The following is a 13921-nucleotide window of genomic DNA, read 5'->3' on the forward strand; positions in this document are numbered from 1 at the left end:
CAAATTTTGTGGCTATTATTCTTTAGCTCCAAACAAGGCATTGAAACTCATAGCGGAATACATGATTCCTCAAAAAAAGGTGCATATTTTAAGTAGAATAAAGACTGCATAGCTTTCATAATATACTTCAATTAGGTTTTATGCACAAAATTATAAAAAATGGCACCATCGTAGGTTAATATAGAGCCAACAGAAGCGACAATAACAACCAATGCATTCCTTTATGATTTCTCCATTCTTGTCGGGAAACTCCTCCCCCCAAGTCCAAAAAATTGTGTCAAAATCTTCATAGAGGACCTTATTTGAATGACCTACAATATTTTGTCTTGCGTTATTTGAAGGTTTCTTTGACAAGTATTAATAATATTGAGAGGGAAATAATTAGCATCCCCACAGTGAGTAGAATACCAGCAAGGTGATTGAAGTCCATGCTAGAGTCCCCATATATAAACTCAAACTATGTTGATGAGGGGTACCTTATTTCTCAGTGGGTACTATTTTCTTGTATATATGGTTGTGCACCACCCATACCATGGCTAGAGCCACCTTCCTATTTCCTACTAACATCATACAATGAGCTACCAATTTTCCAATGAGAGATTTTTGGCTACCGACTCCCAGGTGTTACAAGATACCATCTTCTCAAAAATCACTAGTGAATGTAGCAAGAGTGCCCAAAAATGAGTTGAAAAAAAAATCCGCACACTCCTTCTAACCTCCTTCTTGCCCAAAATCGTGGGCATAGTGGACCTAGAACCATATATAAAAATTTGGACCATTTCTCGATTTTTGCATGTCATCCTTGCACAAGGGTCATTGTAATCTTCTCTGTATCATTCCAATTTTGTTAGATGTCTCCGAAGAGACATAATTGCCTTTTGTTGTGTCTTTTGACCTTGAAAGTAGTATCAAAGCTTGACCTAGGCCTACGTCCTCATCAGAGTGCCTAAGGTGAGTAGAGCATCTGAAATATAGGAATTGAGTGTATTAGAATTGTTTATTCATTGTCACAGTATTAAGGTGAAGATAGAGCATGTGAGTGTTTATAGAGCTTCCATATGAAAGTATATCATTTCCATATATCACTAGAGCCACTAGTGTTGATTTGTACCTGAACCTCCAATGCTCAGTCACAGTGGAGTGAAAAAGTATCCATTGCTCCACAGAATCATGAATTACTCCACAGAGCTACGAACACAGTGTATTTTGGGTACTTTTTGTGTTGGAGTATATTTTTCTCTAGAAGGAATTGAGAATTAGATAAATATTTATATTATAATGTTTCTTACCAATGTCCTCTCAATTGTTATGGATAACGATGAAGTAAAAATCATGGAGAAAATCTCTACACACCTCCCTAGAGAAATGACTGAAGGGATTGCCAAATCGAAGGACAAGTGGGAGGGGTATCCAAGAACAAGGACATGAAAAAAAAATTACGTATGTTGGAGACTAAAGTTTCCAAGTAACTTTCTCAATTTATCATATAAATTTTTTGGCTTAGTCAAATATCCACGTAGTGCCAATTACATGCACGAGGAACTATTAAATAGCGAGTTGGTTGCAATTGAATAAGGACAAGTAGCTTCTTTGAGTGGTTTAGTAATAATAAAAACAATGGATTTAGAGAAGCAAGTACCTGCCAATAGAACAGAGATTGGGGATTTTGTCAATGTATTCTTAGATTATTTAGAATTTTTACATTGACAAGAATACAAAGAGGGACATGAAAAAAGGGCAGTGAATTTGCCAATGTATTCTCAGAATTTCTAGAATTTTTAGACCAGAATTTTTACATTGATAAGAATAAGAACATGGACAAGACAAATGTTAGAAAATTATATATTACAGAGCAATGGAACCCATAAAATATATTGCAGAAATATAAACACACAAAATGCATAAAAGAAGAGAGACACAGATATACGTGGTTCACCCAATTTGGGCTACCTCCACAAAGAAACAACCAGTCCTTCCTTTTATATTATCCAACAAAATGAAGAGATACAACCTACAACAAATCCATTGTAATTCCCTCTTCACTCTCACACAATCTCCTCTCCCTTTCTCACTCAGAATGCAGATCTGCATAGACGCAATACAATTCCCTGATATATAGTGAGGGGTTTCGTTATAGGGAAAAAAACCCTAAATTAAACATAAATTCTACCGTCAGATCTCTACCTAATGAACGACCTAGATTGACTATGAAATTACAACATCTTACAAGGCAATTTTAGATCTATTTTTAGCTTCGGGGGTGTTAACACCCAGGTTGTTCCCTTTGACTCCCAAGGGAATACGGCCAGGGTAACCACTAACCAAGCTTTGGATTATAGGTCCTAGCCTACCTATAATCAGAGAGGGCTCTCTCTTTAAGTTTTAGCTCTGTTTTGTGAAGATTTTAGGCTAGTTATAGGTTTCAGTTTTTTGTTTGAAATTTTGGTTGTGAACTGTTGTTGTGAGAAGGGCATGAAATGTTTGGAAAATGCTAGTCCATTGGGCATATGGAGTCGAAAATGTGAGACAGTCCTAGTGCCTGTGAGCGAGAATGTTTTACTGCAAGGCTAGATGATTGTTCATTGATATAAGTTCTGATTAGTGAGTGAAACAGTGAGATACAGAATTACAGACAGTGTGATAACAAATTGAACAGCAATTTCTACTTAGTAGCATACATGAATTACTAAATAGAAACTGTGAAAGATTCAGGATTTATTGGAGCAGTTAAGAATTCCAATTAAACAGCTGAGCCTGTAGAAAACATTAATAGTAAGAAAGATTGAAATCAGGGTGTCTCCATGGACAAGTCCTGAGCTATTCTTTTTCTTTCTTCCTAAATTTAGAACAACATATAAGAGATATGATTTAAACAGATAATAAAACATTAACAGAGATAGAGAAAACTTATTATATCAAGCCATAGCACTAGAATCCTGTAGCATTCAATGGTTCCAAGACAGCATGCATCAGTAAGACCCAAATTCTGTAAACTCCAAGCTTTGTTTGTATTATTCTTCCAGAAATTACAGCCGAGTTCTCTTTTTTTACAAGAAACAACAACCCCTGCAAGCTTATGCGAGGGGGAATATATACAGTCGGTTTTTACAAAATATCTGAACCGCTGAGTCACTTGATAAATTGAATACGCTCACCAACTTTACAAAATAGCAGATAAGGAAGTTATTGCTGCTCTAAATAAAAAATAAATAGTCTTTAATTCTGTCAGAAATCTTCTTGACCTTTGGAGGCCACTGAGTCGGTTGAGCGTTCTGCATTAATGCTGAATGATGTGTCTTTATGCTTTGTCATGCTGTAGATTTCTCGGCCCTGTTATCTGTAGCTGTCAGTGTTGCTTTAGTGGCCGAATCTTTCTGCTGAGTTGGCTCAGTCCACTCTTCTCCAGTCATAGTGTATGCATCACATTTTCTGAACATGATGATTTATGTTTTTTGATGAAAAAACTTTGATGAAAGCCTCCTGTTTACAGCAACAACTGTATCATTCTGGTCCACCACTCCTGTGTAGGCAATTGATGTCTCAAAATTGCATCTAAGGTTTCATCTGCCTCTGTGTATTTGTAGAAGTTTGGAGGCACTTCAAACAAATGTCTGATCTCATTCATAATAAAAAATAAGTTCTCTACTCTGTCATAGAGACTTTGCCCAGATGCTGGCCCTGTTACCTCTGAGGTACTTGATCCCTGAGTGATCTAATTGGTGGCAAATGTGTTCACCCTTTTTGCATAGTTCTCATGTGATAGTAGTATCCCTGTGCTGTTCAACAAGCCAAGAAGACCTCTGCCCTGTAATGCTGCAAACTTATCCATGAATCTGTTGACTTCTGTTTGCATGTCTTGGCTTCTTCTGTCCAATGTTTGTACCAAGCTTTTCAATGTGAGGACCCTCTTTATCACCAGGATGGTTTCAGTTCTATTGTGGATTCCTATTGCTGCCAGCTGAGGACCTGTGCGGTTATTGAGAACGTTAATCATTCTGTTGGCTATCTCAGGCATACTGCCTAGAGATGCCCTTGCTCTTTGGACTTCCTTGTGTGCTTTGCCTATGAGCTCCATTTGCTCATGAATGGTCTCTATATACTGCCATTGGTCTGTTATTGATTGGCCAATGTTGGCCCATAAAACTGTCTTGACCTCAGCCACCACTTTGTCAAGGGTGAGCTCTTTCTCCAGCTCCTTTATCTTCTCCTTAAGAGCTTTTATTTCTCTTCCTTTTTCAGCTACATTCTGCTTGGATTTGTCATATTTTTCATTCAGCTTAGCTAAATTCTCCTTGGCTTCATTTAGCTCTGTCATCTGGGCTTCTAGGATCTTGATTTCACTCATCAACTTCTGCATATCAAGGCTCGGAGCCTGCTCTGAGGTTGGTGCTAGTGCTGATGTTGATGGAGCTGTTTGAGCTGTCTGCCCTGTGGGAGGAGCAGTAGTATGTGGGAGCTCCTCAAGGTTTATGATCTCTTGAGGGGGCTGAGAAGTTTGACCTCCTTCTTTCTGCTGTAGGGCTGCCTGCAGTGCAACCTCTGTCTCTTCCAGCTTCCCTTGTGTTTGCACTAGCTGCTTGTGCAGTCCTACCAGCAATGTTGCTACATCCTGGTCTTGTCTTTGCTGGGCAACCTCTTCTGTTTGAGGGTGAAGGGTTGCTGGGATTTTAATCATCTTTCTTAGAGCTGCAAGGTCTGCATCTCTTATTTTCAGCAGCGTTTGTATAGCTTTTGGATCCTTTGGGTCATGCCCAAGCTCTATGATTATATCCTCCAAAGACTTGATCCTGTTGTCTTTGGCTTGAGAGGATGCCTTCTCCAACTCAAGTTGGGCAGCTGTATTGTTCAGGCTGTTTTCCAACCTATTTGCCAATAAGGTTTTATCTGCCAGTGTTGAATAGACCATCTCACCCGTTTGCTTGTGAAGTTCTATTTGGTCCATAGGGTGGATGTCCTTGGCAAGGACCTCAAGGTTGGTTCTTATATAGTCTGCAGCTGACTGTGGCTGCAGCATGGTTGGCATGAAATGACTCATGGTCATTTTCCCCTCTGTTATGTCGTAGGCTGACATAAGCCTCTGCTGATTGGTAGGGGCCATCTTAAGCAACTGGTTGTAGATCTGGAGCTTGAGTGGCTCATTTCTCTTTTTGATGTCAATGAATTGTTGCTTGATGCCTGTCTCCCCTCTCCTTTGCTGACTTGAGGAGCTGACTTCTCCTCCAAGGGTTCTTTCTTGTTCCTGCTTAAAGGAACTGGCAGATGCCTCCATGCTCGGTGGGCCCATGCCCAATGATTGCCCAATAGGCATTTCTTCCTCGGAGAGGGGATTCATTCTCTGCCTTTTCTCCCCTTGATTTGTGGATGTGGTGAGGGGAGTCTCCTGCTCTCTATCCCTCTTCTTTCCCTTTTCTTCTTTCTGTGGAGTTTGTAGCACTGAGGCCTCCACTGTCGTTTCTTACCTAGGAGGCACATTCTCTTGAGCCTGTTGCTCAGTGGATATTGGGGCTTCAGCTGTTTGTTCTTGCTGTATTGGTTGCCCCTCCTTTTGCCCTTCTTCTTGCTGTTCTACTTGCTTTTCTGCTTGCTGTTCTGCTATAGGAGGTGGCTGTTCCTGCTCCATCTGCTTCCCTTTATCCTTGCTGGATTCCTGGTGAACAGTTCCGGCTGTTTGCTGCTGGGCTGTAGAGGATGAGGCAGCTGCTCCAAGTTGCCTTTGATAGGAAGAGGAAACCTACCCACAAGTTTCCAAGTCAACCTCTTTCTCAATATTCTTTGCCTCTCTTTGTAGCATTTGCTCTCTAATCATTGGCTCTTCTAGAGTGCCCTCTTTCCAGCTTAATGAATTGGCATGTTTCTCAATATGAGGCAGTCTCACGTGAGCATAGCCACCCAATTTGTATTTTACCCTCCTGAGGGAAATGAAATGATTAGGGTCATAAGGTACCCATTGGAAACTGGTTTACAATTTGAGGGTCTCTAGGATCAAATCTGCTTCCTTCCATCCTTCCTCCCTTTTGTTGTATAGAAATCGGCCTAGCTGGTTCCTTACTTTTAGTTGCACCTTCCTGTTTTTACTGTGGAAATGGACAAAGTCTGCATTTCCAAACTGCCTAAAATACTCTAAGGCAAAAAGTCTCATAGGGACATATCTTGGCAGCCTATAAGGGTTCAACTCACAGCCATATATTCTGATTACTGTATGGTGTTGGTAAAAGTACCAATCACCAATGTTGTAGGCCTTTGAGAGGTTAAGTATCCTTTGCATCTCATCTGTCAATCTTGGAGGAGGGACACGCAATAACAAGGTCATAGCTGGATGGATAAAAAGGTCTATCAATTCACAGTAGGTGTATGGTGAAAAAGTTATATGATGAAAGACTGAAGACCAAAACACCACAGACCTTGGGTTTCCCTGGGAATTTAGCTTCTTGAGAGGAACAGGGAAAGCATCTGGTTGATAAAATAAGAACAAGTGATAGATGTACCTAGTGTATTTAAACACCTTTTCCCTTTCTAGATTCATCAATTGTTCATGAATCTTATTGGCAATGTATGTAGCAAAATCATAGTGCACAGCAGGAGGCATCCCAGGGGAGAATATGGATAGCATGGCCATAATGGTTTCATCAACATCCTCATATGACCCATAACCCAGGATGTAACTAATCAAATCCACAAGCATCTTTCCCAGCTCATTGAGGTATTGATATCCTATAGGAGGGGTTCTCACAACTTCAGAGCTTGGTTGAATGAACGGCTGATTAATTTTGATGATCTGAGCACTGGACAACTTGCCCCCTTTCTTTAGCAAGTCATTGATGGAGAGAGGAGTTAGTGGCTTTGCAGTGTGAAAGTGCAGCATCTCATTTATGGCCTCAGGGGTGATATGGAACAATACTGAGCCTGATGGGCTAAGGACAACTCTTTGACATGGATCATAGCTGGAGCGGCATTGATTTATCAAGTCTGGGAGGACATTGACTTGAGGGAGATTGTAAATGGGCAAATTGGAATCCCAAATTCCTAAAATATCAGCTCCACTGAGGTATTGGGCCTTTAACTCATTTTGCAGGTGAATATTAAATTTGGAACTCATGGCAAATGAGTCTATCATCTGGTAATCTCTATCACCCAGGGCCTTCCACTCTAGCTCTCTGTGTGGGGCATTCAGAGGTTGAATATTCAGGGCTACTGGTGTTTCCATGGTTAAGTAGTACTATGACTTGTACTAGAACTGGTTTCAGTGGGCAGAACAACACAGAGGGGTACTTTTGGAATAGTGAGGCAAATTGCAAGGAAAAATGGGGTAAAATGTGGTGAGAATAGTTTAAAGTGCTCCAAAGAGAGTTAATTGAGCATATGCAGGGACTAGTACCACTGTTTTCCTGGTGAATTTGTCAAGCTCAGGTTTTAAGTCCACGAATGCGCGGACTGACTGTAGGTTTTGTGAAAACTTGGATAAACGAGGCTCTGCAGGTGAATTTCGACTTAACAATTGAAAATGAAGGCTGGCCACCGGGGATTTGCTGGTAAATACAAGCTTCCTCACTCTTTTTAACTTAGTTTCAGATAATTATGGACACAACCAAGCGCGGAGGGAATGATTTGGATAAATACCTGGTGAATTGCCGGCAATGGTTACATATGCAGGTGGGTTGAAGGCGCCAACGGTCTTCGGGTTGATTTCTGCAGGTTGGTGATAGATGGTCGTAATTTGCATGCAGAGGTGAGCAACAGTCTTTTTGGAAAAAGTGACAAAAAACACGAATTTTGGCTAAAATATGGACTTTTTGGGATATTGGTGCTTTTTTTGGATGACGTCAGCATGACGTCATCAGGTGGGGTCAGGGTCGGGTGATGTCAGCATGACGTCATCGAGTGACGTGGTGGCCTGTGAGTGGTCCACGGGGATTGCATAGGTGGCAGACATGTCGGAGCACTGGCGGGCGGGGGTGCTGACAGGGCGCCGAGTCGAACTGACGTGGGCGTGACGTAGTAATGACGTGGGCATGGCGGTAAAGCACAAGCGGTAAGTGGTTTTTCTCGGACCGCTCTGGATACGGTCATGGTATTGTCAGAGGGCGGCCCGAGAAAATATGGGGGTGACGCGTGGCAGAGGCCTGACGTCACCCTCTGACAGTTTCTCGGGAAGTAAAGTGCGGTCATCGAGGCTGACCCGATATGAATGTGGGCCGTCGGATGGAAAAACCCAGATCCGACGGTCGACGGATCGCTAAGGCGCTAGGACAATACGGCAGCAGTGCGAGAATATTTTAATATTTTCTTTGAAATGCGTGCCCGACAGGGACTTTGGATTTTGGCGAATTATATAGGTTTTTCAATGTATTTTTTATGAAAATGCGCATTGCGCCAAACTTTGGGTAAAGCGGAAGAATGGGTTTTTTGGTGCATTTTGCAAATAACGCGGGTTAGGGGTAATAGTGGGTTTTTTACAAGGTCTTTTTGCAAATGAAGTGGGTAAATGGTTTCAAAGGTTTCTGAAGGGAAAAGAGGGGTAGGGCTTAGGTTGTTAAACTGACCAGAGGTCAATTTAATCCCTGACTTTGGACATATGGCTATAATGCCAGGGGGGAGGGAATATTTATACATTGCTTGGGGTTTATACACCATAGTGTTTATAATAGTAAGGGAAAAGGGGAACATAGGGGATTTAGATAATAAGAAGTTTAGGAGTTAATATGAGTGGAGGAAGGGGGTGAGGGGGTAAAACACTAAGTTTTATATGAAATCAACTTAGTTTAGGAAGTAGATCAAAATGAAAAGAATTTTACACAAGAAATGTGGCTCTTAAAGAGACAAGAATCAATAAAAGACTTTGACTTCTTTCCTAAACATAGGTGGTACTGGGATGTTAGCAATGAATGTGATGGGGGGTAATCTGGAAGTTAGACATGCTTCATTAAGTTGCTGTAAGACTGCTGAAATAGGAAATCTGCACTGGCACCATGTTTTTACCTTTGCTTAGGCCAGTGAACTGCCCATAAACCATGCTTTCTGCAACCCCAACTACCTACCCATTCTATTGCCTAGCATTTTTTGTTACTTCTAGGAGGGTGCACTTAGACTTGCAAACCCTTATGTGCCTTTTATTTTCTTTTGGCTTTTCCTTTTTATTTTCTATCTAAGACTAACCTTATTGCTTCCAAGGCCCCAGATTAAGCAGTTGGGAACCTTCATTCTCTACCTATCTACTTTACCTGCCAAGATTGAACTGTTTGGACAGATTTCTTTCTCTAATCTACAACAAAAATTGAAACATGGCATGACCCAGCTTAGGATGTTGGATCACCCATTTAGAAGTAGGGCAGCATCAACCAAATGTAAGTATATTTCTTCCACAAGAATATGAGATCTTTGTATCACCAAAGTAGATCATATTGGCACTTCCCCTGCCAATCATGAAAAATGAAACCTATTGGTATAGGTAGCTAACAGGGGGAATTGCCCCCAATCCCCCGCCAGGAGGGGGGCTCCTAAAAATCTCTACCCCCCCCCCTGAACCCCCTTGCAACACAAATATTAGAGGTGGCGTTGCCGCAACATTACAAACTGGGGTCCAATGCGGTGATACCTCTGAATAAAGAAGATAATCAGGCTCCACACCCAAAAAAATTCCACTTGGAGATTTATTATAGCAACTCCACCACTGCTTCATCTGCTGGACAACGACACCACTTTGGACCTAGTTTTTTCTCATCTTCATCATCATACTTGAAGACCAATTGAAATCGAGCACAATATCAGTTTCTCCCTGGTTACAACTTTTGTTAACATATCTATAGGATTCTAGCTAGTGTGTATCTTTTCCAGCTTCATCTGTCCATTTTCCAACACTGACCATATGAAATGATACATGAGTTGTATATGTTATCTCTTGGAATGAAATGAAAAGTTCTTTGCATGATATATGCCACTCTTTCTGTCACTGTATAACTTTCCCAACTCTTCCTTCTTACCCAATTGATCCAGAAACCTTTGTAACCAAATCATTTCTTTACTAGACTCTGTGGCAGCATCATACTCTGCTTCCATTGTTGAGAGTGCAACAACACTTTTCAGTTTTGAAACCCAATTGACAATTGTTCCACCTACAGTAAACACATATGCTGTTTTGCTCCTCCTGTTATCTCTATCACCTACCATATCTGCATCAACATATCCCTATAAAGCAATGTTTGAACCACCAAAGCCTAATGATTTATTTGTGGTACCTCTCAAGTACCTTAGAATCCACTTCAATGCCATCCAATGTTCTTTTCTTGGATTGTTCATGTACCAGCTTACAAATCCCACAACATGTGCAATATGAGACCTTGTGCAGACCTTGTGCAGGCCATTGCATACATTAACCTTCCAACTGTTGATGGATATGGGAATTTATACATATAAGCCATTTCTTCCCAAGTCTTGGGACACACCTTCTTACTTAATTTGAAATGGCGAGCCAAAGGTATACTAACTGGTTTTTCATTCTCCATATTAAATATTTTCAACACCTTTTCTATGTACTCACTTTGAGACAATGTTAATTTACGATTATTCATGGCTCTAGTTATTCTCATACCAAGGATTTGTTTTGCAGCACCCAATTCCTTCATTGCAAATGTGTTTGCCAATTTTCTTTTGAGCACATTTATTTCCTGCATGTTAGAACCTGCAACAAGCATGTCATCTACATACAATAACAATATAATATTGCTACCATCATTTTTTCTTTTGAGATAAACATAATGATTAGATTGGCATCTAGTATAACCCTATTCAAACATTAACCTATCAAATTTTAGATACCACTGCCTTGGAGCCTATTTTAAGCCATACAAGCTCTTCTTCAACCTACACACTAGTTTCACCTTCCATTTTACCTCATATCCTTGTGGATGCTGCATATATATCTCTTCCTCCAAATCCCCATGGAGAAAGGATGTCTTTACATCTAACTTCTCAAGATGAAAATCTTCAGCTGTTACTAGACTTAAAATAGTTCTAATTTAATTCATTTTAACAACAGGAGAAAATATCTCATCAAAGTCTATACCCTTATTCTGTGCGAACCCTTTCACCACAAGTCTATCTTTATGCATTTTTCTACCTCCATCTTCTTCCTTCAACCTGTAAACCCATTTATTCTGCAATGTTGTTTTACCTACAAGCAACCTGACTAATCCCCAAGTCTGGTTATGTGCTAAGGAGTCCATCTCTTCTTTCATGGGTTTCTCCCACTTCATCCTAGTTTCTACCTACACTGCTTCTTCATAACATTTTGGTTCACCACAATCAGTCAACAATACATAATATAATGAAGGAGAGTATCGTTTAGGGGGTCTACTTATCATGGTAGATCTTCTAACACCACTTTCAGGTGTTTGAGGTGCTTGTTGCTGTTGTGGTTGTTGTTGTTGTTCTGGATGTTGATCATTATGATTTTCAAGCACCTTCACTTTTTCTTTGATGTCATCAAGGACTATGTATTCTCTATTTTCTTTTTCCTGCTTCTTTTCCTACATCTGATCCTTATACAAAACCTTTTCATTGAATATGACATCTCTGCTCCTAATTATTTTGTGTTTTTCATAATCATAAAAGCGATAACCAAAATCATTAACACCATATCCAATAAATGTACATTTCTTTGATTTTCCTCAAGCTTTGTTCTATTCTCTTTATTAATGTAGACAAAGGCTTCACAACCAAAAGTCTTTAAAAATGTGTAGTTTACCTTTTTACCTGCCCATGCCTCCTCTAGAATACCACCATCCAAGGAACTTGAAAACCCTCTATTTATTAGATAAACAACAGTATCTACAACATCTGCCCAAAATTGTAAAGGTAACCCTACATGCAATCTCATGCACTTTTCATGCTCCATGATTGTCCCGTTCATCCTTTCTGACACACCATTTTCTTGTGTTGTTCCTGGAAATGTTTCCTCTTTGCAAATTCCATTCTCTGAACAGTACCTATCAAACTCTTTGCTGCAATATTCACCTCCATTTTCTGCTTTGAGACACGTGAACCTTTTTCTTGTCTCATTTTAAACCAAAGCTTTCCATTTCTTGAAAGTATTAAATATTTTAGATTTATTTCGAATATAATAAATCCAGGTTTTTCCTGTTGCATCATCAATAAAAGTAACATAATAAAAAGAGAAATCGAGAGATGATACTTGAGTAGGTCCCCATACATTTCTATGCATAAGATCTAATTTTTTGCTATTATTTTCTTTCCCAACTCTGAGGAATTTGACTCTCTTCTATTTTCCATAAACACAATTCTCATAGAATTTTAAATCAACATGCTTATAACCTAGCAACAAATTTCTTCAGTGAAGAATCTGCATCCCCTTCTCACTCATGTGCCCGAGCCTATGATGCTACAATGCCTTATATTCTCCTGTGGAGGTTAAAGAATTAACAGAATTAGAAATACCATTGCATAAATACAATGTAGCAACCTTTTCTCCTTTTTCTATTACCAGGGCTCCTTTAGTGACCTTCCAAGTTTTATCTGTAGAAATAGTGACACAACCTTCACCTCCCAATTCCCCTGTTGAAATTAGATTTTTCTTCAGATCTGGAACATGTCTTACCTCCTTCAATAGCCATTGATTTCGATTCTATTGTTTTATGAAAACTATACCCATTCCAATGATTTTACCGGGTTTATCATCTCCTAATTGAACCTGTCCAAAATCTCCTTGAACATAATCATGAAAATGTTTCCTATCAGGTGTGGCATGGACTGAGGCCCATGAATCTAACAACCAGGCATCAATAATATTTTCTAATGAAAGAATCAAAGCATCTTGCAACACATCACTTGTCACATTCACTTCATGATTGTTTTCTTACTGTGCATCTCCTTCTTTTCCCTTTCAAGACTTGCAGTCTTTCTTCAGGTGTACTTTCTTCCCACATTTCCAGCACACTATCCCCGATATGGACTTCGATCTGCCTTTCCTTGACTTAGTACGATATCTTGGGCTCTTTCCTCTTTCCATTTTACTTCCCCCAGTATTTGTAGTCAAAGCATTACTTGATGTTTCATCAGAGCTTTTCCGTCCCATTTCCTCTCTAAGGATTGCACCAACAGCATAATCAAACTTTAAAGTACTAGATCTAGAGACAGAGTTACTAATGGCCATAACTAAACCATTTCAACTTTCCGGCAATGAGCATAGAAATAATAGAGCCCTAACTTCATCATCAAACGTTACCCCTATAGAACTTAACTGATTGGTAACTATATTAAATTCATTTAAATGATCAGTAATAGATCCACCTTTTGACATCTTCATATTAAATAAATGCTTCATAATAAATACCTTATTTGAGGTTGAGTGGTTTTCATATAGTCTCGAAAATGCCTTCATTAAACCCTTTGTTTTCATTCCCTTTGAAATATTAAAGGTTACCGATGCTACTAGGCACAACCGTATTGTTCCAAGTGTCTTTCTATCAAGAATATCCCATTCTATGTCTGTCATACTCCTCGGTTTCTTTGTATTTCTGCTCAATGGTTGGTACAGATATTTCTGGTACAAATAATCTTCCATTTTCATCTTCCATATCTGGTAGTTTTGGCTGTTAAAGTTTTTGACGCTAAACCTACCATATTGCACCATTTCTCCCACTCAAACTAGGAACCCTTCTCTTCTGCGAGTTTATCAGCCAAATATACCTTCAGATCTGATACTAGTTGTTAGAAAATTATATATTATCGAGCAATGAAACACATAAAATATATTGCAGAAATATAAACACAGAAAATGCATAAAAGAAGAGAGACACAGATATACATGATTCACCCAAATTGGGCTACGTCCACGAAGAAACAGTCGGTCCCTCCTTTTATATTATCCATCAAAATTAAGAGATACAACCTATAGCAGATCCATTGT

At 39.6% G+C, this 13921-nt stretch overlaps 1 non-coding gene across 1 annotated transcript; it reads right to left on the reverse strand.

Moving 5' to 3' along the window:
* Nucleotides 1-764: 764 nt before the first annotated feature.
* LOC149176804 (U6 spliceosomal RNA) lies at nt 765-867 on the reverse strand. Its single transcript, XR_016258955.1, has one exon. It is a non-coding gene; the product is annotated as a U6 spliceosomal RNA (small nuclear RNA).
* Nucleotides 868-13921: the final 13054 nt, after the last annotated feature.

Source organism: Pinus tabuliformis, chromosome 4_1 (genome assembly GCF_031772625.1).
Source record: "Pinus tabuliformis cultivar Carrire ecotype Pingquan chromosome 4_1, CPIR1, whole genome shotgun sequence".
Taxonomy (NCBI): domain Eukaryota; kingdom Viridiplantae; phylum Streptophyta; class Pinopsida; order Pinales; family Pinaceae; genus Pinus; species Pinus tabuliformis.